The 20657-nt window shown below is 42.9% G+C and overlaps 2 long non-coding RNA genes across 7 annotated transcripts in view; one reads left to right on the top strand and one right to left on the bottom strand.

The window, feature by feature from the left end:
* Nucleotides 1-391: 391 nt before the first annotated feature.
* Nucleotides 392-20657, top strand: part of LOC140849648 (uncharacterized) — a 58084-nt gene continuing 37818 nt past the window's right edge. For 4 of the 6 annotated variants that reach the window (XR_012131781.1, XR_012131780.1, XR_012131777.1 and 1 more), the window contains exons 1-6: nt 392-547; nt 10730-10788; nt 11085-11617; nt 14006-14226; nt 15800-15895; nt 17947-18038. This is a non-coding gene — a long non-coding RNA (uncharacterized lncRNA). Of the gene's footprint in view, nt 548-10472; nt 10789-11084; nt 11618-14005; nt 14227-15799; nt 15896-17946; nt 18039-20657 lie in introns of all 6 variants that reach the window. The other 2 variants (XR_012131779.1, XR_012131778.1) reach the window with 2 other exon arrangements.
* On the bottom strand, nt 5508-12908 carry LOC140849649 (uncharacterized). The gene is made up of 2 exons (XR_012131782.1): nt 12336-12908; nt 5508-10521 (listed from the first exon to the last, which is right to left on the bottom strand). It is a non-coding gene; the product is annotated as an uncharacterized lncRNA (long non-coding RNA).

Below are 20657 nucleotides of genomic sequence, written 5' to 3'. Positions count from 1 at the left end.
GTGAGTAGAGGATATATAGTTTTAATCAGATACTTTTGGTTCTCAGACTCCCTGCTTATCTTGAACACATCTAAACTCATTTGCTCAAAGAGCCTAGTTGAGCAACTTCCCTGAAGTCACTCCACAGCCAGGGAAGAGACACAGAGTAAAAGAAAAGTCTTCAGGGCCCTTTCTGCCCTCCTGGCTCCATGAGAGAGCCTAAAGTAAGGCAACACTCTGGGGTATTCTGAACAGGGTGCCCCAGAGAGGAAATAAAGGTGCTGAGAAGGACTGCTTTGAAAGGCTTTACGTCAGCAGCCCCTCTCCTCCTGCCAGGTCACCCCCACCCTCATACCCCCACGCACCTGGCAGGCTGGCTTCCTGTTTAGAGGACCATATGTTCTCAGTGACAGGCATTTGCACTGGGAGGACTGCTGAACCCGGCTCACTGATTATCAAGTGCTTGGCAGGGAGGGGACAGGATTGTGGCTGAGTTTCTGGCCCTCTTGGCCATATGCTCAGGGGAAACAGCAGATTGAGAGTGAGCAGGAAAACGGGAGCACCCCAGGTGAGTCACTGTTGCCTTTTTTCTTTCCATTTATTTGGTGGCTGGTTGTCACTTTGACCTCCCCTCTGCAGAACATTGTCACAGTTACAGTAACAAGGAGTCTGTACTCAGGAGGCTGAGAGCTTGGGTTTGCAGCCTGGCTCCAGCGGAGCGTGCTGCCGATAGAACTTCGGGCAAGTGTCTTACCCGTCCAGACCCGGGTGGCCCCACATGTACAACAGCAGGCTAACATCTGCCTTTGGCAGAGACACACATGTGCCAGCTGTCCACACACAGCTGCTGTTCTTCCCAGCCCAGCCTCCTTGCTCTTAGGATTGCTGTGTGATTGAATTCTCTGGCAAATGGAATGGGAATGGAAGCCACATGCACAAATTCCAGGCCTGGCCCACAGGAACTTCCTGGGTGATCATCCACATTTTCCTTTTTCCCATCTGCTGGCTAAGGGTGCCTAAAGGACTTTGAAGCCCTGAGGGATGATGGAGCCACTGAATGGAAGGAACTTGGGCCCCTCAATCACCAGTGTGGGAGGCTACCTGCCAAGCACCTGCACTTAACTATTGATTGAGTGAAAAATAAACTCCTGTGGTGTTAAGATACTGAGAGTCTAGGATGGGTTTCTATAGCAGTTAACCTACTTCATAAGGTTGTCATAAGAATTAAATGAGCATATGCAAAGCTCCTGAAAGAAAGCTCCTAGAACATATATAATAACATTGATATATATATATATATATATATAGAGAGAGAGAGAGAGAGAGAGAGAGAGAGAGAGAGATGAGCTATACACATTGCTATTGTCATGATAGATGGCTGGATAGATAAATATGTATTGAGAGAGAGAGACCCAGAAAATTATCTTTAAGGGTTGCAAAGTGATATGTAAGCCAAGATTTGAGAAGGTGAAGGAACAATATATATGCAAAGCTGAGGAAGAAGATACCAGAAGCAATAAATTTGGGCTAAGAGCAGGCCCAGTGTATTGAAGGGGCAGTAAGGAGTATGTGTCTGGCATGGAATGAGTAAGGAGAAGAGTCAGAAAAATGAAGGCATGAGGACCGTCAGATGAAGTTTGGGTGACCCTGAGCAAACTGGGAAGCCACTGGAGAACTCCCGTTAGAGGAATGGCATGACTGACACGTACTGAAGTGATTGCTCTGGTTGCTGGGTGGAGAACAGTCTAGAGGGGGCAAAGGCAGAAACCAGGAGACTGGTAAGGAGCCTAAGATACTAACATGAGCAACAGGTGATGGGTGATGGCAACTTAGACTAGGGTGGTCCACTGGAAATTCTGGATATAGTTTGAACATAAAGCCAAGATGATTTTCTGGTTGACTGGATGTGGAGCATAAAAGAAGAATCAATAATAACTCCATAGTTTGAAGCCTAAAAATATAAATGATGGAGTTGTCATTTAATGAGATGGGATAAGAACAGGTTTATTGTGGGAAGATTAGTAGTTTCCTTTTTGGGTGTGTTAAATCTGAGATGTGTATCAGGCATCCAAGTGGGTATGTCAAGTATGCAGTTGGAATTCAGGGGAAAGGTCCAGGCTGGAGACGTAAATTTGGAAGTTGTCAGCATATAGATGGCATTTAAAGCTGTGAGACTGGCTGACATCAGAACACGTGGACAGAGCAGACATCAAAGGGCTGAGACCTGGGGACCCCATGCTAAGTGGTCTGGGGGATGAGAAGAACCAGCAAAGGAGACTGTACAGGAGGAGCCACTTCAAGAGATTAGACCCTAGCAGAATATGGGTCCTGGAAGCCAAGAGGAGAGTTTCCAGAAGAGACTACATCAGATTCTGCAGCTGTCAAATAAGCTGAAGGTAGGTAATTAATCACTGGACTTAGTGACATGGGAGCTAGTGGGGAATTTGGCAAGAACAAAGTGGTAGCAAAGGACTGATGGGGCGGGTTCAGGAGAGACTAGGATGAAGAGAAGTAGAGACAGTAAATGGAGACATGAGTTTCAAAACCTTTGTAAGAGTTTTTCTATAAAGGAAGCCAACTAAAGGGGCCATAGCTGGAGAATATTGGGTCAGGAAAGGGTTTTCCTTAAGATGGGAGAAATTACATCATAATTGTACCAGAAAATCAAGGGTACATTGGTAGAAGCAGCCTGCGAAAGCATGAAATTTCTTTGAAATCTAAATGATTCACATCAACTCTCCATTTCACTCTGAAGAATATCCAATTTAATTTATAAGTGATCTATTCTCTCTGTAATACTGTGACTTATAATATGAAGTATAGTAGTACATCTATTTGGTCTCCCCTTTTCTGGCACAGAGATCCTAAAACTCTTGGAATTTCCTAAGCGATGAGAGCAACAAAGCTTTCTTTTGCTGTGTTAATGAGGCAACTTTTGAAAGCCCCTTGAAACCAAACTTATGGGGACTGGTTACTAGGGGACCCAACCATCTGATTACAGAGTTGGGCCTTTCAGTCTCACCCCCAAACCCCAACCTCTGGGGAGGGGAGAGGGTTGGAGGTTGAAGCAATCATCAATGGCCAATGACTTAATCTATCATGACTCTAATGAAGTCTCCGTGAAAGGATGGAGTTGGGAGAGATTTCAGGTAGGTCGGTGACTATGTGGAGATTTGGAGAGAATGGCAGAATGCAGAGAGGGAATGAAGTTCCATGCACTTCCCCATACTTGTCCAATGTATCTCTTCCTTCTGGCAGTTCCTGAATTATATCTTTTTATATTAAGCTGGTATACAGTAAGTAAAATGTTCCTTAGTTCTGTGAGCTGCTCTAGCAAATTAATCAAACCTAGGAGGGGGTTGTTGAAACCAATCTACAGATGGACAGTCAGAACACAGGTGATGATCTGAACTTGCAATTGGCATCTGAAGTGGGTGTGGGGCAGCAGTCTTGTAGGACAGAGGCCTCAACCTGTAGGATCTGATACTCTCTCCAAGTAGTTAGTGTCATAATTGAGTTGAACTGTGGGATACCTACCTGGTGTCAGAGCATTGCTTGGTGGTGTTGGGGAAAAAAACCCACACAATAGAATCCTAACTGGGAGCAGAATCTTACTCCTCAACTTTGAGTAAAATTGACCCTCCAATAAAAATATGCTATATTTGTCCTACTGCACCCTGCAAGTACCACAAAGGCTATGCATGTCTAATTCTGAGTTCAGATCACGGCCTCCTGGCTGGTTAGCCAAGTTTTCTAGGCCCTCTGCACCCTGACCACAGCTCCTTCCTTTGCCTCCCTCTTCCTCCACCCTAACAAAGACCCTCTAACCCTGGTCAGACTGGCCTCTTTGCAGCCTTCCTGCCTTTCTAGGCAAATGGGCCCATTACTGAGGTGGTGCTGTAACCAACATATTAAGCGATTCTGAATTTCCTCCAAGTCAAAAAGTTCAAATTCAGGCCAACTTTTAAGTAAAAAGTGTTATTTTTTTCTATTACTCCAAAAAAATACCAACATTTAATGGACAACCAGAAGACTTGGAGAGCCATATAATGTGGAAGTTGCATGCCGAAGAGGCCAAAGGAGTGGGCATTTCCAAGAAGGAGAAAGTTAGGAACGGAGAGGGATGCAGCCAAAAGGATGCGGAGACACAGAGACCTAAAGTGTGGAGGGTGACCATGTAAATGAGGAAAAATAAGTTTCCTCCTACCCTTCTAGGTTCTGGGCTGAATAAAAAGACAGATGAACAAGAGAAAAATAAAATTAATCATGCACATAAGTACAGGAACCCCTATAAGAAAGATATGTAACTGAAAGGCAGTCAGGCAACTGAGGATTATATACCATACTGAGCAAGGGAAAGGGATAGGGGTCCATCAGGGCTTAAAAAGGGGAGGAAGGCAATTCACAGGAAGATGAGAAGATGGAAAGTTTGGTAAACAAATGGCTGCCTTACCATGCAAATAAGTCTCTCAGGTATAAGGGTATCTCTGGTAATAGCTCTCTAGAAGCTGTCTTCCTTGTACAGGCCCCCTTTAATTTATTTTAGGCAGTTGAAGTGTAGGTAAAAACTTTTCCTGAGTCTGCTGGGTCTTGAATGCCTTCAGCTTAAAATAATCCTTATGCCAAAGGGGCATATTGTGAAGGTGCATATTCTGTTCCTCTTCAGCTGCCAGTGGTGACTTGAGCTCCTCAGCCAAGGGATATTCAGGGACCATATGGTCTGTGTCTCCCAGGATTCCCCCTCTGGAGTACGACAGAAGCCCAAATCAAACTTAACAAACAAATGTGGGAATTTTCTCACATAACTAGAATGTTCAAAGCAGGTGATTCGTCTCCAGACATGATGAACAAGGATTTAGCAGATATCATTAAGAATTCATCTCTGTCTCTGTGTTGCTCTGTGTTGACTCATTCTCAGACAGGCTCTTTCCAGTGGCAGCAAAGACAGCCTCCAGCAGCTCCAGACTTGTTTCATAGCATCTGAAACCTCAGAAGGACAGAGAGACTTTTTCCCCAGTAGTTCTAGCAAACTAAAGATTTGATCGGCCCGTTTTGGAGCATGTGCCCATCTGTGGAAAAATAACTGTGGCCAGATAGATGCGGAACTCTGACTAGCTAGATTTGAGCCATGTGCCTCCACCTTGGGCTTGGAGGTGAGATCTAGAGTGAGGATGAGGGAGAGCTTGTCCCCAGGCAAAACTGATTTCGGTTGCCAAAAACAAGGGGATGCATAATCCAGGAGCAAAAAGATGTCTATTCTGTATTACTATATGTTCTATTTACTTTTGAAGGAAGAGTTCCTATTTTAGTCAAGAATTATTGTTACTCAGCTATTCATATTTTGGGTGCTTATTTTATTAATTCTTTAGAACCTGAAATTAAGTTTTTAAAAAGTAAGAAAATAAAATCAAAATGAAACTAAGAACATGAAATTAATTAAGACAAGATCTAACATTACTGAAGTGGAAATCAGCAAAATGATGAAAGGATAAATAAATCCAAAACTGAATTAATTGAAAAGACTAATAAGCATTGCATAATTTTTATTAAGGATAAAAGAGAGCAAAAGATGTACATTTACAAATAAAAAAGACAAAATCACATATACAGAAAAGATTAAGTCATAAATGGGTACATAATTGAAAACATAGAGGAAATGTATGATTTTTAAATAAAACATCAAAGTAATAAAAAAATAACTAGAAAAATCAAATAAATATCAATTATCAGAGAGGAGCTGGTAAAGGTGACTTTAAAACCACCCTTGAAACAGGCATTAGTACCAAATAGTGCCACAATTGAATTTTACATTTTAAAAATTGGTAATTAGTGTTAGCTAATCACAATACATAAATGTATCAAATCAATACATTGTTACACCTGAGACTTACACAGTGTTCTATTTCAATAAAAATAAATTTTTAAAAGGCTAATTACATGTTACCTAAAAATTCTAGGCCATAGAAAAATGTAAAAATTTACATAATTTAGTACTAATAGAATCAATCGTGTGTTAAAAAATTTTTTTTGTATCAGCCCATGGAATCCCGCAATGAATCAAAAGAATAAAAGATGCACGGTTAAGTGACATTTATTCTAATAATTCAAGATTAATTTAGTATCAGAAAATCTTAACAAAATTATTACTACAACACTTTTCCAATTATCTGTTAATACTTAACAAATGACCCCCAAACCTGTGCTTATATAAATAACAATGTATTAATTTCTCATGGTTCTGTGGTTTGGATGAAATCCAGCAGCTGGGAGGTTCCGCTCTATCTGGTGGAGCTGAGTCACTCGTGTGGTTGTCTCTAGGAGTTCAGTTAGAACTGGAACATCCAAGGTGTCGTCTCATCCTTTAGTAATTTAGTTCAAGCTTCATTATGGCATAGTGACTGGCTCCTAAGGGGGAGTGTTCCAAGAAGACCAATTCCATGTGCAAGTGCTTATCAAGCTCTGATTGCATTGTGATTGTTAACATCCAATTGACTGAAGTTGCACAAGGAACCACATAGAGATGAAAATACTGGAATGTGTAGTTCATTGTGGTCTCCAACGTAAAAGTCTACCAAAATATTAAGAGAAAAATCAAAGGGCCCTATCAATGAATGCCAAAACATATTTAGTAATATTTAGCTAAATTTCTAAAACAAAAAACAACCCTTAGGCAAAGAGGTGTGGAAAGCAAAAATAATATTTTATATTGAATCACATGAAATGACCGTTAAACTCTTTAGACCTATAAAACAATTACATATGGATAAACCTAGTATTAACCTAAATGGCAAAGTCTAAAGCCATAATTAAAATCAAGAACTTTAAAGCCATAATCTTAATTATTTGTTAACCTTGTTTTGGAATTCTAACAAATGCATTGAGACAGAATATGAAATAACTGGCATGAATGTTGAAAGAGTCTAAACTACTCCTGTTTGCTGATGATATGGTTAGATGCCTAGGAAACCCAAGATGGTCTCATAAAATAATGCCAGAATTAATAAAGGAACTGAATGTGTTCTCTCTTCTGGCAATAAGTACCTGAAAGAGAAAATGGGAAAGATGTTTCCTTCACAGTAAAGTCAAAACATTTCTAGAAATAAATTTAATAAGAGGGACACTTAAATAAAACTATAACATCTTAACAAAGTATCTAAACCAAAATCTTAACAAATGGGAAAAAAATCATGATCTTGGTTGAGAAGACATTATTTATAAGTTAATTCTCCTAAAATTAAGTTATAAATTTAATGAAATTACAATTGGAATGACAGCAGTATTGGAAAGGTGGGAATTGGATAAAATTATCTTAAAATTTATACAGAAGGATGAATGCCTGGGAGTAGCTAAGAGAAAATTTTGAATAGGTAAAGATTTAATATAAATTAAAATTAAGGGGAAAAAGTATACAGTGAAAGCTTTTCTCCCATCCTTGTGCCACACCTGCCCAGTTCCATCTCATCCACGCCATCTGTATATACTTCCAGAATTTCTCTATATATATATGCAGATACAAATACAGAATTTTGCTTTTTCTATATTTTTTACATAAAAGGTAAAATATTATGCACTCTGAATCTTGTTCTCTGCTTCCTAAGATACTTGTAGTATAAGAAGAGATTTTTTTGTCCTTTATTATGTAGCTGCTTCATGGTCCATTGTATAAATGTACCAGATTTATTTAACTAGTCCCCTATTATGGAATGTTGAGGTTCTTTCTAATATTTTGTTACTACAAGCAGTGTTGCAATGTGTGTATACAGAACACCTTTTCTCCTTACTGAAAATAAATCTATAGAATAATTTCCCAGAAGTACAACTGCCAGGAATATGTATTTGAAATATTGCCAAATTGCCTTAAATATGGGTTATGCCAAGGGGTTATGCTTTTACCAGAAATGAATAAGAATGTGTTTGCCCATGGCCTCAACAATATGACGTGTCACCAAATTTTTGGATTATTGCCAATTCAAAAGGTGAAAAATGTTCTCATTTGTACTTTTTCTTCTTAGTGAGATCAAGGATCTTTTAAAGAGCCATTTCTATTTTCTTTTTAAAAACTCTTTATATTCTTTGCTTATACTTCTATTGGGTTGAAGGACAGACAAATGAATGAATGTAACAAAATAGAGAGCCATGATCAGAACTAACCATGTATTTATAGTTTCAAGTAGGACAAAAGTGATTTTTCATGTCTAGAAAAGGCAATATATAGATGCATACGACAGATCTGTGGTTGCCTAGGCTAGTGGGTAAACAAACACATGAAAACTTTTCAGGCTGATAGAAATGCTCTAAATGGGATTGTGGTGATAGAGATCGCAAAACTCTATCAACTTATTCAATTACTGAGAATAGGTGAATTTTATGGTGTATAAATTATACCTCAACAAAAATAACATTAAAAAGTGATTTTTCAATCCACTGGGGAAGGATTAGGTATTAAATAAGGGTGGTAGAATGACTACCAGAAGATAAAAAAGACAGATAAATCCAGCCAAAGAAAATAAAATACATCCTTCTCTTACCTCATATGCAAAAGTAAATTCTAGGTATATAAAATCCTAAAAAACAGCAATAATATTGGAGCATCACATGTAAAATCTGTGGTGGGTGAGAGCTTTTTAATCAAGATTGGAAACTTGGAAGCTATAAAGGATATAGATACATATTTGACCAAATAAAATGAAAAGCTTTTGTTTGGAAAGAGACCATAAACTAGGTCAGCATATAAATACTAGACTGAGGAGCAGGAGAGGACTGGCAATTCAGAGATCAGACAGAGGGTGAATAGCTATAATATACAAAGAACTCATACAAAACAAATAAATCAGTGATAAACACAACAGAAAACTGAGACAAAGATATGAATGGGCAATTCACAGAAAAGCAATTCCAGGTAGCAACGCATGTATGAAAAGAGGTTCAAACTCATACGCAATCAGAATGACACAATGAGACATCAATTTACACAGATTAGATGGAAAAATGAGAGAACAACAATCCTTTTTGCTAAAGGGGATGTTGGAACTTCAGTATATTTTTGGTTGGAAATATGCATTAATGTAATTTTGGGGGAAAGCAATATGGCAACATCTGTTACAATTAAAAATACATATGTCCTTTACCCAGAAATTCCACACCCAAGAATCTATTCCTAAGGAATGAAAGCTTCAAACCCTAAAGTCATATTTAAACGGAAATTATAGGATTACATTGTAAACAGTGGTAAACAGTGGTTAAAAAAAATTAAGCTGGAAACAAAAGGAATATTATCTGTATGGGAATAGCAGTATGAATTATAGTAGTGCTACACCATAGAGTTACACGTGACCATTAAAAAGAATGAATTGGAGCTAACCTGGATGAATTAAGAGGGATTCCATTAGGGCTTAGAGAAAAAAAGCAAGATACAGAAAAATATAAAAATAATAAAACAATGGTAAGCATCTTATGCAGACAGTCCCTAACTTATGATGGTTTGACTTAATGATTTTTCAACTTTATAATGGTGTGAAAGTGATACGCATTCAGTAGCAACCATACTTAAATTTTGAATTTTGATCTCCTGGGCTCGCTATGTGGTATGATGCTCTCTTGTGATGCTGGGCATGGTCATGAGGGTAAACAACTGATAAAACTTAAAACCATTCTGTATCCACACAACCATTGTGTTTTTCACTTTTAGTACAGTATTCAATAAATTACATGGTATATGCAGCACTCTATTATAAAATAGGCTTTGTGTTAGATGATTTCACCTAACTGTAGGCTAATGTAAGTGTTGTGAGCATGTTTAAGGTAGGCTAGCCAAGTCATGATGTTTGGCGGGCTAGGTGTATTAAAAACAGTTTCAACTTGTGATTGGTTTTTTCAGAACAACCCCATGGTAAGTGGAGGAAGACCTATCTGTAAATGTAGCTGTATAGATGTACACTGATGTTTACAGATCACTATGAGAACATGGAGAAAAAATAGTGTACGGATAATGTCTTTGTCTGCTTCAGATGCCATAACAAAATACCATAGATTGGGTAGCTTAATTACAACATTTATTTCTTAGTTCTGGAGGCTGAAGTTCAAGATCAAAGTGTCAGCAAACTTGGCTGTTGGTAAATTGTCTTCCTGGCTTGCAGATGGCCTTCTATCCTCATATGACTGAGAGAGGAAGCTCTGATGTCTCTCCTTCTTTTAATAAGGACACTAATGCCATTATGGGGGTTCAATCCTCATGACCTCATTTAATCCTAATTACCTCCGAAAGGCACTATCTCCTAACACCATCACATTCAGAGTTAGGACTTCTAGCTTATGAATTTGGGGGTACATACAATCTAATCCATAACAGATAAGGACAAAATCATCTATACAGGTTGCCTAGGGGAGCAAGGTGGCATTGGGGTGGCTATGGGAAAACTAAAAAGAAAAAGGGCAGGGGAGAAGAAAATAAATTACAAACTTATCTGCTAAAATAAAGATGTATCTTTTATCAGCAGATCTTCAGTGCTCCTGACACATAGCTGTTGCATAGAAGATTGCTCCCTGTTTTCAAAATGGAGAAATATGGATCAAAGAGGGTTATTTCCTGAGCAAGGACCCCAGGGCAAGGCAATTACTGGACCATAAATACCACCAAAGCCTACTGGCTTTCCCAAGGCTTGAATGGGAACCATTCCCAGATAAATATAACTAAGTCATTGGCATGATTTGATGAATGCAAACATATAGATACAAAGGCTTGTCTTCACAGATGGAGTTTGAAACTGTGCCTAAAGAGAGTATCCAGTCACTTCGCTGGGTAGTGGGAAGGTAGGTGTCTCTGCATTTCAGAAAGAAACGGAACAAATGAGCGTATGGCTGGAGCCACATGAATCTGCTCCATGGTCTTGATCCCAGTTGTCTCCAGCCCATTTGTGGCAAACAGTGCCTTTGGAGGGATTAACAGGGAGTAGGAGTGGGTGAACAGATGCAACAGATTAGAGAGGAAATCTGTTCCTGGGTGGCTCTTGGCAAGCTGTTGGGGGTTCTGGCAGAACAAGGGATGAAGAAGATGGCTGGGCACAGGAGGAGAGGGAAATGTCTATTTTTCATTTTTGATTTTGCAGGGCCTTCTGAACAAGAACCTTTACTGCTCGCATGTCTTTGGCAAACTTCAGCTAAATTATAAACAGAAGGAAGTGGGAACATTGAAGTAAGAAAGATGGAATTTTCTGGAATTCAAGTGGAATTCAATGGGCTGTCTCAGTTTCTCATTCAGTCCACTTGTCTCTGAGGGCCCAGGGATCTAACTCCTAAAAAAATGGAACAAAATAAAACAAAGAAACAAGCGGCATTTTTCTGTGTTATTAAAAATGTACAACTTGGGATCTCTGACAGTAGATCATGCAAAATTCCCAGGGAAGTCAATCTAGAATGTGACTTCCTCCCAAGCTGTTCACCTGGGGGAGCTGTGGACCTCAGCTAAATTAAAAGCCCTTCTTGGCCTGAGCAGCTGCAGAAGGGGTCAGCACAGGTTTGCAGGGCCTTCTCTCTGCTTCCTTGACCACAGCTGTTCGCTTTGCCGGCACTCCACTCCTAGCATGCAGCGTGATCATTGGAGCTCTTAAATAAACGGGAAGCAGCAGACACTGCCCAGAGGGTAAGACTTATTTTTATTTAGAAAGGTTGAAGAGGAAAAATTTAAATCCAATTTAAATATTTATGTAAAGAGGAGATGCACAGACAGCCGAAACATTCTAACCTAGACTCAGGACAAGAAGCTGAAGACTGCTCTTCTGAAGTAAGCCATAGGCAGCAGACAAATGCCCTGGCTGAAAGAAAGAACTTGAGGATCGGAGAGATTCAGGAAATCTATTTATGGTTTGAGATCAGGTGGCTCAGCTCCTCAGATGCTCAGCTGGACTTGCCATGAGACTTTGGGCAACTTAGCTGCTTGGAGCCTCCTGTTCTCATCCGTTACAGGCTGCAGGTCGGGGGAGGTATCTATCTCACAGAATTCTTAGGAGATTAGAACAATAAGGAATATAAAGTGTTGACACCCAGAAAGTGCTTAATGCAAGCAAGCTGTTACCACCTAAGTCTACACTAGGCTTGTTAAAGCTCCAGGCTCCTGGATGCTCTCATAATTAAGACTCAGGAATCTGTATTTCTAACATGCCCTCCAGAGTTTTCTACTGGGCAGCCAGGCCTGGGGACCAGGGTCCCCACCCATCCAAGTAGAGGTAGCCCCAGTATGCAGATACAGTCCTGGCTTCAAAGACTGTAGGACCCTAAAGACTTGTGAAATTCAGCACTCCCTCAGGCCATGACTCCTGCCCTGCCATCTCCCCCAGCTCCCTTGTGGCGTCCTTACTCACCCAGTAGCTCAGGCTGTGCACTGGCGATTTCTCTCTCCCACTTTCCCTTTGCATCCATCAGCAAGCGCTGGCAGCAGAACCCAGAAACCAGACTGTCCTCCCGACCTCTGCCCCTACTGCTCAGGTTCCCAGCTTCCTCTTGCTCAGCTGCTGACTGTTCTCCATGCACAACCAGAGACCTTTATGAAAATTAAATCAGGTCACGGAACTTCCATCTACGACCTGCAGGCTTGTGCCTGACTCAGGGCCTTGGCACTGGCTCTTGCCTCTGGCTGGAACACTAGTCATCGCTCAGGCTGCTCTCCAGCCCTCCCCCAGCTGCTCCTTCTCCTCACACTTGCATGCTACCTCCTCAGACAGGTGTGCCCTGACTTCCACGCCCAAGGAAACAGCTCTGTGACCTCTGACAGGTTACTCAGCTTTTCTGGAACTCAATATCTCTATCTATAATGTCGGGATAATAAGACTACCTACCTCTTAAGGTCACTATGAAGTCTAAATGCATACTTTAAAAACATTAAAAACAATTTTCTTCCAGTTTTATTGGTGTAATTGATATGTAACATTGTATTCATTTAAAATGTATGGCATAATTATTTGATATATGTATATATTGCAGATTACAACAAATTTAGTTAACTATCACCTCACACAGTTACAAATTATTTTTCATGTGATGAGAATTCTTAAGATTTATTCTTTTATCAGCTTTCAAATATGTAACACTGTATTATTAACTACAGTCTGTACATTATATCCCAGAACTTACTTACCTTAAAACTGGAAGTTTGTACCTATGGATAAAATGAAAGTTACTGTGGCCAGGATTCTCACCTGGCCCTGGTCAGCCAGCTCACTACACCTGTGTGGGCAATAGGCTGCTATTGACTCTATATAAAGAGCTCTGCCCAGTGCTCTGGGCAGTACAGCTGCAAGGCTGCAGGAGGGCAGAGCAGAGGACAAAGGGCCAGAGGACAGCTGTGCAGGCTGAGAAGCCCAGAAGCAGAGACTGGCTTGCTGCATGCAGACTCGCTCTGAGTGGATGGGATTTTAGTGATTGACCTGCTACCCTGGAAATAAAGTTGGGTATAACCCTTTCACCCCGAGAACATTCTACTATCATTTCTTTGGTCACATTGAATCCATGGTGAACATGCCCAGGGCTGAAACCTATTGGTAAGACAATTGGTGAAGTCAGCAGGGTTCATTGGTGACCAAGGAGAAAGAACAGGCTGCCCTCACAGGAGGAGTGTTCCAGTGGCTGCACCCATGGACGGGGAGACACTCGAGTGTCCCCTGTGGACATGTTGTACTGGGAAGGGGTGGAGTACTGAGGTCCAACCCAAGAGAAAGCTGACTGAAATGGCATCACTATGAAGTCTGTGGCCTGAGAGGAAGCAGCACGAGAGCACAGCCTATCGGGTGCCGAGGGGCAGATGAAGGATGGAGTGGAGCCGTCAGCCCCAGGAATGGAGGAGCGGAGGTTTGACGAGCAGGTGGGGGTGGAGGCCCTGGTGGTGCCAGAGGCATCGGCCCCTCCTCGGTTGAGACCCCACCTGGTGGAAAGCTGGGGGAAAGCCAGAGGGACTCGGCAACCGCGGGTTCCTCCAGGAGAGGTGCAGCCCCCTCCTCAGGCTGTGGAGCCCTCCATGCTCTGCTTCTGTCCTCAGGCTCCAGCACAGAAGGAGATGCCTCTGCTTCTCGGAGGAAGAATTTAAAGGGCCCCACGACCCAGATGTGGGTTTGAAAGGCAGGAGCAGACAGAAAGAAATTGGCAACAACTAAGACCCGGGCAGCGGTTCTGGCTGCTGAGGACGAAGCAGAGGCAGAGATAAAGCAACAGGATTGGCCTGTGTGTCTGCAAGACTTTCTGCTGGAGAGGCTGGAGAAGGTGGGTATTGTAAGGCCCACCCACGGTCCTTTTGGTTATTCACTTGAGTAGAACTGGTTTGAGTACAGCCAGGATTCAATGGATCTCCTCAGGTTTGAGGGTCATTATAATTTGTTGTAACTTTTGTTATTTGTATATTGTCATGGCCTCTGTTGTTGTTATGGAATTTGGTTACAATGCTCTAGCTTTCTCTCACAGGGACCACTGCAGAGGATTGAGGGCACATAGATTGAGAGGAGAGAATCCTGGAGGGGTAGAGTGTGGATAAAATGAAGGTTCCTGTGGCCAGGATTCTCACCTGGCCCTGGCTGGCTAGCCCATTACACACCTGTGGGCAATACTTTGCCGTGGACTCTATATAAAGAGCCCTGCCCAGTGCTCTGCGCAACACGGTGGCATGGCGGCAGGGCTGCAAGGCTGCGGGAGAATAGAGCAGAGGCTGAAGTGGTGGCAGTGCTGAGGACAAAGGGCCAGAGGATGGATGGCTGTGTGGGCTGAGAGATCCAGAGGACAGCTGTGAGGACAGAGGGGCCCAGAGGCAAAGACCAGCTTGCTGCATGCAGACTCGCTCTGAGTGGATGGGATTTTAGTGATTGACCTGCCACCATGGAAATAAAGTTGGGTATAAACCCTTTTACCCCAAGAACATTCTACTGTCATTTCTTTGGTCACACTGAATCCATAGTGAACTTGCCCGCGACTGAAACCCATTGACAAGACAGTACCTTTTGACCACCTTCACCTATTTCCCCAACCTCCCAATCCCAGCCTTGGGCAACTACGAATATATTCTTAGTGTCTCTGAGTTCAGTTTTTTTAGATTCTATGTATAAATAAGATCTTACTGTATTTGTTTTCTCTGTATAACTTGCTACACTTAGCAGGATGCCCTCAAGTTCCATCCATGTTGTCACAAATGACAGGATCTCCTTTTTGTGGGTGAATAATACTCCATTGTGCATTTATATATGTACACATATATACACCACAGTTTCTTTATTCATTATCCATGAATGGAAAATACACATTGTTAAATGGTGCCAGGCAGGCACTTAGTAACTGCTAGATAAATGTAAAGTATTAGCTCATATATATCTCATGTAATTACATTAATTTACTTCTGTATCTACCTTTTCAGTAGACTGTGGGATTTGAGGAAACTTTCTTATCTTTACATCCAGGCCAACTGGCAGGGTATCTGACAAAAGAGACCTACACTGGGTTGAACAATGTCTACCTAAAATTTATGTCCAAACACAAGGTGATCTTTTTTTGGAAATAGAGTCTTTGCAGATGCAATTATTCAAGGTGAGGTCATACTGGAGTAGGGCAAGCTCTAAATCCAATGATTGGTGCCCTTCTAAGAGACCATGTAAAGATATATACAGACACAGATGTGGAGGGAAGAAAGCCACGTGGTGACAGTGGCAGAGATTGAACTGCAAGCCGAGGAACACCGAAGGTGGCCGGCAACTGCCAGAAGCCAGGAAGAGGCAAGGAAGGATCTTTCCTTGGAGTCTTCAACAAGAGCGTGGCTCTGCTGACACCTTGATTTCTGATTTCTATCTTCCAGAACTATGAAAGAATACATTTCTGTTCTTCCATGCCACCCTGATTGTGCAACTTTGGTACGTCAGTCCTGAGAAACTAATACAACATCTAATAACTGGTGAGTGAATGATTCAGGGGCCCCCATCCTGGTAGTCTGACCCCCACGAGAGGGCAAAGGCTTCCCTTCTCCTCTGCCCTAAAGCATTACCGGGGTGGTCCCAGGGTGTGGGCTGCAGGATTCCCTTCGGAGATGGACAGAGGCTCCTGAGTCTTTCCTACTTGTAACTTAGAAGTGGGGAGACCAGTACTGCCCTGCCTCAGCCAAGGTCATTGTAAACTTAGCTGCCTCCTGCCATCTAGACGATGGCCTCTGTCCAAGGAGTGGGGAAGGTCCTCCACCACTGGAGTCATGTGACCCCAGCTCTCAGTTCAGCCATAGGGCCCGAGCATCCACCGAGGGCAGGTGCTGGGCCTGATGCACAGCTCCCACAACCCTCCTCTGTCCTCTCTTGGGAAACGTCTCACTTCCTCTCTTGCATCTTGGTTATTTATATTTATCAAGTTGCCTCGTTTTCCCAGGGGGGTCATTTGGTAAAGATAAAAATGGCTCAGAGAAACCACAGACCAAAATACATTTCTTAAGAGAACCGCCTGCCCCTCAGTGTGCTACTTGTTGGGTGAGTTTGTCCTCTCCCACCCATGGAGAACACAGTCAGTTCACCCAGGATGCAGAGCATTCTACCCCCTGGGGGTCCCCCTCTCAGGGGCCTGGGCTCCTGGCCTGTCTAGGTCAACCCCTACATTCTCTAGGACAGGTCAGGGGCTGCAGACACATAATCACAGCTGATCTCACTGAGTGCTTATTCACACCTGGCACAGGGAACTTCATTGACCAGTGGGTTGTTCTTTACCAGATGGCCCCCTGGGGATCATTCGTGGTGCCCCAGAGGAAAGGACTATTAGTAACCCTACTTTGGTGGTGGGGAAATTGAGGCCTGGGGGAACTTGTCCCTGATGCACGGTGAATAAGGAATGGAGACAAGCCAGAGTGTGCTGACGGTGGTCTGGCTTCCCGCCCGGGCTCCCCACCGACAACACAGGGCAGTGCACGTCTTGCAAGAGGCCTATCACGTCATCACTGATGACCCAAAGAACGATTCCTCTGAGCATGCTTACCTTGCTTGTTGTGCTTCTAAAAACAATATCGATTTTCTCACTAATAACCCACTGGAAACCTTTATTAAAGCATAGAAAAATATGGAACCTGGAGTCAGTAAGACATAGATTCTGTTCCTGGCACTGCCCTAGGAGCTGTGTGTAACCTTGACCAAGTTATTTAGCCTCCCTGAGACATGGTTTCTCCATCTGCAAAGTGATGATATTAGCAAATTGTCTGGCACATAGTAAGCATCCAGTACTTTTAGTTCTGTCCTATCTCTGCTTAACAAGATTTTACATGAAATTCCACAGTTAAAGAGATATGATATTATCCACCCATCTAAGTCCACCTGGGTTGCTATAACAGAACACCATAGTCCAGGTGGCTTAATGACAACAGGAATGCATTTCTCACAGTTCTGGAGACTGGGAAGTCCAAGATCAAATCTGCCAGCAGATCCAATGTCTGGTGACAGCCCATTTCTTGGTTCATAGCAGGCTGTCTTCGTACTGTGTCCTCATTGTGGAAGGGAAAACTCTGGTCTCTTCAGGCCCATGTAAGGGCATTAATACCATTCTTTTTTTTATTGAAATATACTTGGTATACAATATTATATTGGTTTCAGGTGTACAACATAGTGCAACAGTTACGTACATCACTAATGTCCACCAAGTGTAGTTAGTGTCTGCCATGTACAAAGACATTACAATATTATTGACTGTATTCCCTATGCTGTGCTTTCATCCTTGTGATTGACCCCGTTCTTGAGGACTCCACCCTCGTGGCCTAATCACCTCCCCAAAGCTCTACTTCCTAATACCACCATATTGAGGGTGAAGATTTCAGCATGTGAATTTGAGGGGGTAGGGGAGAGGCACAAAGAGTCCATCTATAACACCACTCTAAGTCACATCTAATTTATCAGATCATTATTCACCATAATAAGAAATGTGAAGCTAACAGGGCCCTCCAGCAATTGTGGTTACTGACTCTAAGCACCAACCTAACAGCCATGGAGATGAGTGGTGAGCACCAATGTCCGTGTTTCCTGGGAAGACAGTGTACTGGAGTTTGCTGGACAATGCTGGACTTTGATAAAAAGGTAAGATTTGGACTCCTGGCTCAATAGGCAGTGAGTATAAACATCTGCTCTGCACAGCAGACCCAGTTATTTTGGGGGCAAAAGAAGTATGGGATCAATGAAAAGTAGTTACAGCTACAAGGAGATCACAGATCCAAGGCACTGATGCATGAAGCTGTGTTTGCCACGCACGGAATGATGAGCTGTTGGAGTGCTGGGACCACCAATGCCACCTCGCCTGTCCCTCTCCTCTGCCAACTGTCCCTTCATCCAGCTCTCCTCACCAGCCCCTTATGTGGGCTGTCTTTTTCCTGCCCTGACTCCAAACTTACCATGTATTTACAAATTACTCTCTGAAACCAGATGTAATAGATGCTCATGCCCACCCCATGCCTCATCACTCACTGTTTCTATAAACACATATGATTCCTTCTTCAGGGACCTGCAGGTTTCTCAGGCCAGAAGCCCCTGTGGTTCTCAGTGTTGGGAGCCACAGTGTTGGGAAGTTAAAGCCCCAGATAGCAGACCTCGGGCAAAGATCTAGGGAAGCCGGTGGGTGATACCCCAGCCTCCTCACCCCTTGAGCAGAATGACTCAGAGGCAGGGTCTGTTCTGAAGTTCTCCAGAGGTCTGAGCCCAGCAGCTCACAGTGACAACCTGCTCACCGATGCTCCCTGCACTGGCTGCCTGCCTTCCCTTTCCTGACCCACTTTCCCTCCCCTACCAGTCCTTGGGATCCCCTCCCAATTCACCCACTTGCGCTTGAATCTTTGTCTCAGAATCTATTTCTGTAGGAACTTGGCCAAAGATACCAGGTAATCATATCTTGGCCAGTGACATCATTGAGAGCGTCACCTATGCAGATCACTTATGAGCCACCAGGGACTAAGCTAAATTCCACAGCAAGGTGGGTAAGACCCTTCATGATCAGGCTTGCTGCTCGCTGTCTAGCCCCACCGTCCCCCAGTACCTTCTCTACCACACCCTCCTGCCTCACTCCCAAATGCCAGTTATGCTCAATTATGTTCAGTTCTTGGAATCTACAGCAATCCTCCAGCCCCTGGCCCTGTGCCATGCTGTTCTCTTTGCCAGGAACACCCTTCCTCACCATTCACGAGTCTGCCTCCCACTTGTCTCTGAGGGTTCAGCCTTCTCTGACCGCCCTCCGCAAGCACACACCCAGGCGAGATGACAGACATGTCGTTCTTATGTGCTTCCATTCTGATGCTGCCTACCTGCTCTGCTGAACTGTAAGCTTCATGATGTAGGAAGCCTATCTTATTTATCTTCAAATCCCAAGCCTAGCACCATTCCTACACAGGGTAGGTTTTGAATAAATACTTGATGAATTAATGGAAAAAAGTAGTAAATGAACAAAGCCTTTAATTTTGGACAGGGAATAAGGTACTTCCTCTAACACAGGGTGGAATACAGAAGGATTATGAGGAAAGTCTAAGCCACCTCTCAGGCTGCTGAGGAGAAGACAGCAATTACTTCCCTGTGCAGTAGGTGGGCTTTGGCTTTGAAGGTCATGAAGGATGATGACAGCTATGCAGTGGAGTTGGACAGCATGAACAGCAGTTAGGCAGTGCCTCAGAGAGGGTGAATGCTGCGTGCAAACGTCCTGAGGCAGGACTTCCCGGTGTGTCCAGTAAGTGGCATGAGCCGGGCCCATAGAGTGCAGGGTGCCAAGGAGAACACTGAGGGCAGTGAGGACTGTGCGGATGGGCGCTTCCTCTGACCGTGCACGCAGTCCCAAGGCGGGTGACTTTGCTTATTGTTGAGTAGAATGGCCCTCCCCCACCACTGCCATCTTTCCTTCCTTTCTCAGCTTCCTCTGTTAGTGGGTGAGGCTTCCTGTTAGTCGTTCTGAGAACTGTGTCTTTCAGAGCTTTGGAGACCAAGAATGCCTGCCAGCAAAATTACCACTAAAGAACCCCACTGAATTCCAAGAAACGATTCCTCACTCTGCTAACCTGGGCATTCCAGAGAGTGCCTGCTGTCCAGGGAATAGAGTCTGGAGGATGTTCCCTTCACTCTCAGGAGCCCATCCTTGACACAGCTTCCAACTTGGCTTGCTCAGGAAAACTGGTGTGTTGCTCTGCTTTTTGTCAACAAAGCCAAATTGTAACTACCCGGATGCTTGCTATTTAAAGTTGAAACCTGCTGTGAATCATTTCCAGGACAGAGACTCTTATGCAAAGTGAATCACCATGCTCTTGTTTTTTAATTAATATTTTTAAAACCTATATGAAGAAATTTTCCACTTTTCTAGAATCTATAAATATCTATAAATAACTAGGTGGTAAAAGAAAGACTATACAAGGACAATCAGCATTCATAATAGTGACAATAAAATGCCACAAAATCCTAGGGCATCCTCTAAAAATTGAACTATTGGGCAATAATCCTTTATCCACAATTCCAAATTTGATTTGTAGCAAAAATTGGCCTGAATTAGTGAGGAGTTATTTATATTCATCTAAGAGTAAATGCCATTCATTTTACTGCAGCCATATCTTTCATTACAGGCACTGACTACCCCGGACCCAATGGGGAGCATTATAAGCATATAGTTTATGCATTCTCTTATTTTTCTAGAATACAAAATATTCTGCATTCCAGAACATATCTGGCCTG

This window comes from Manis javanica, chromosome 5 (assembly GCF_040802235.1).
Source record: "Manis javanica isolate MJ-LG chromosome 5, MJ_LKY, whole genome shotgun sequence".
Classification (NCBI taxonomy): Eukaryota; Metazoa; Chordata; class Mammalia; order Pholidota; family Manidae; genus Manis; species Manis javanica.
The sequence above is the reverse complement of the archived record's forward strand: the minus strand, read 5'-3'. Positions and strand labels throughout refer to the sequence as shown.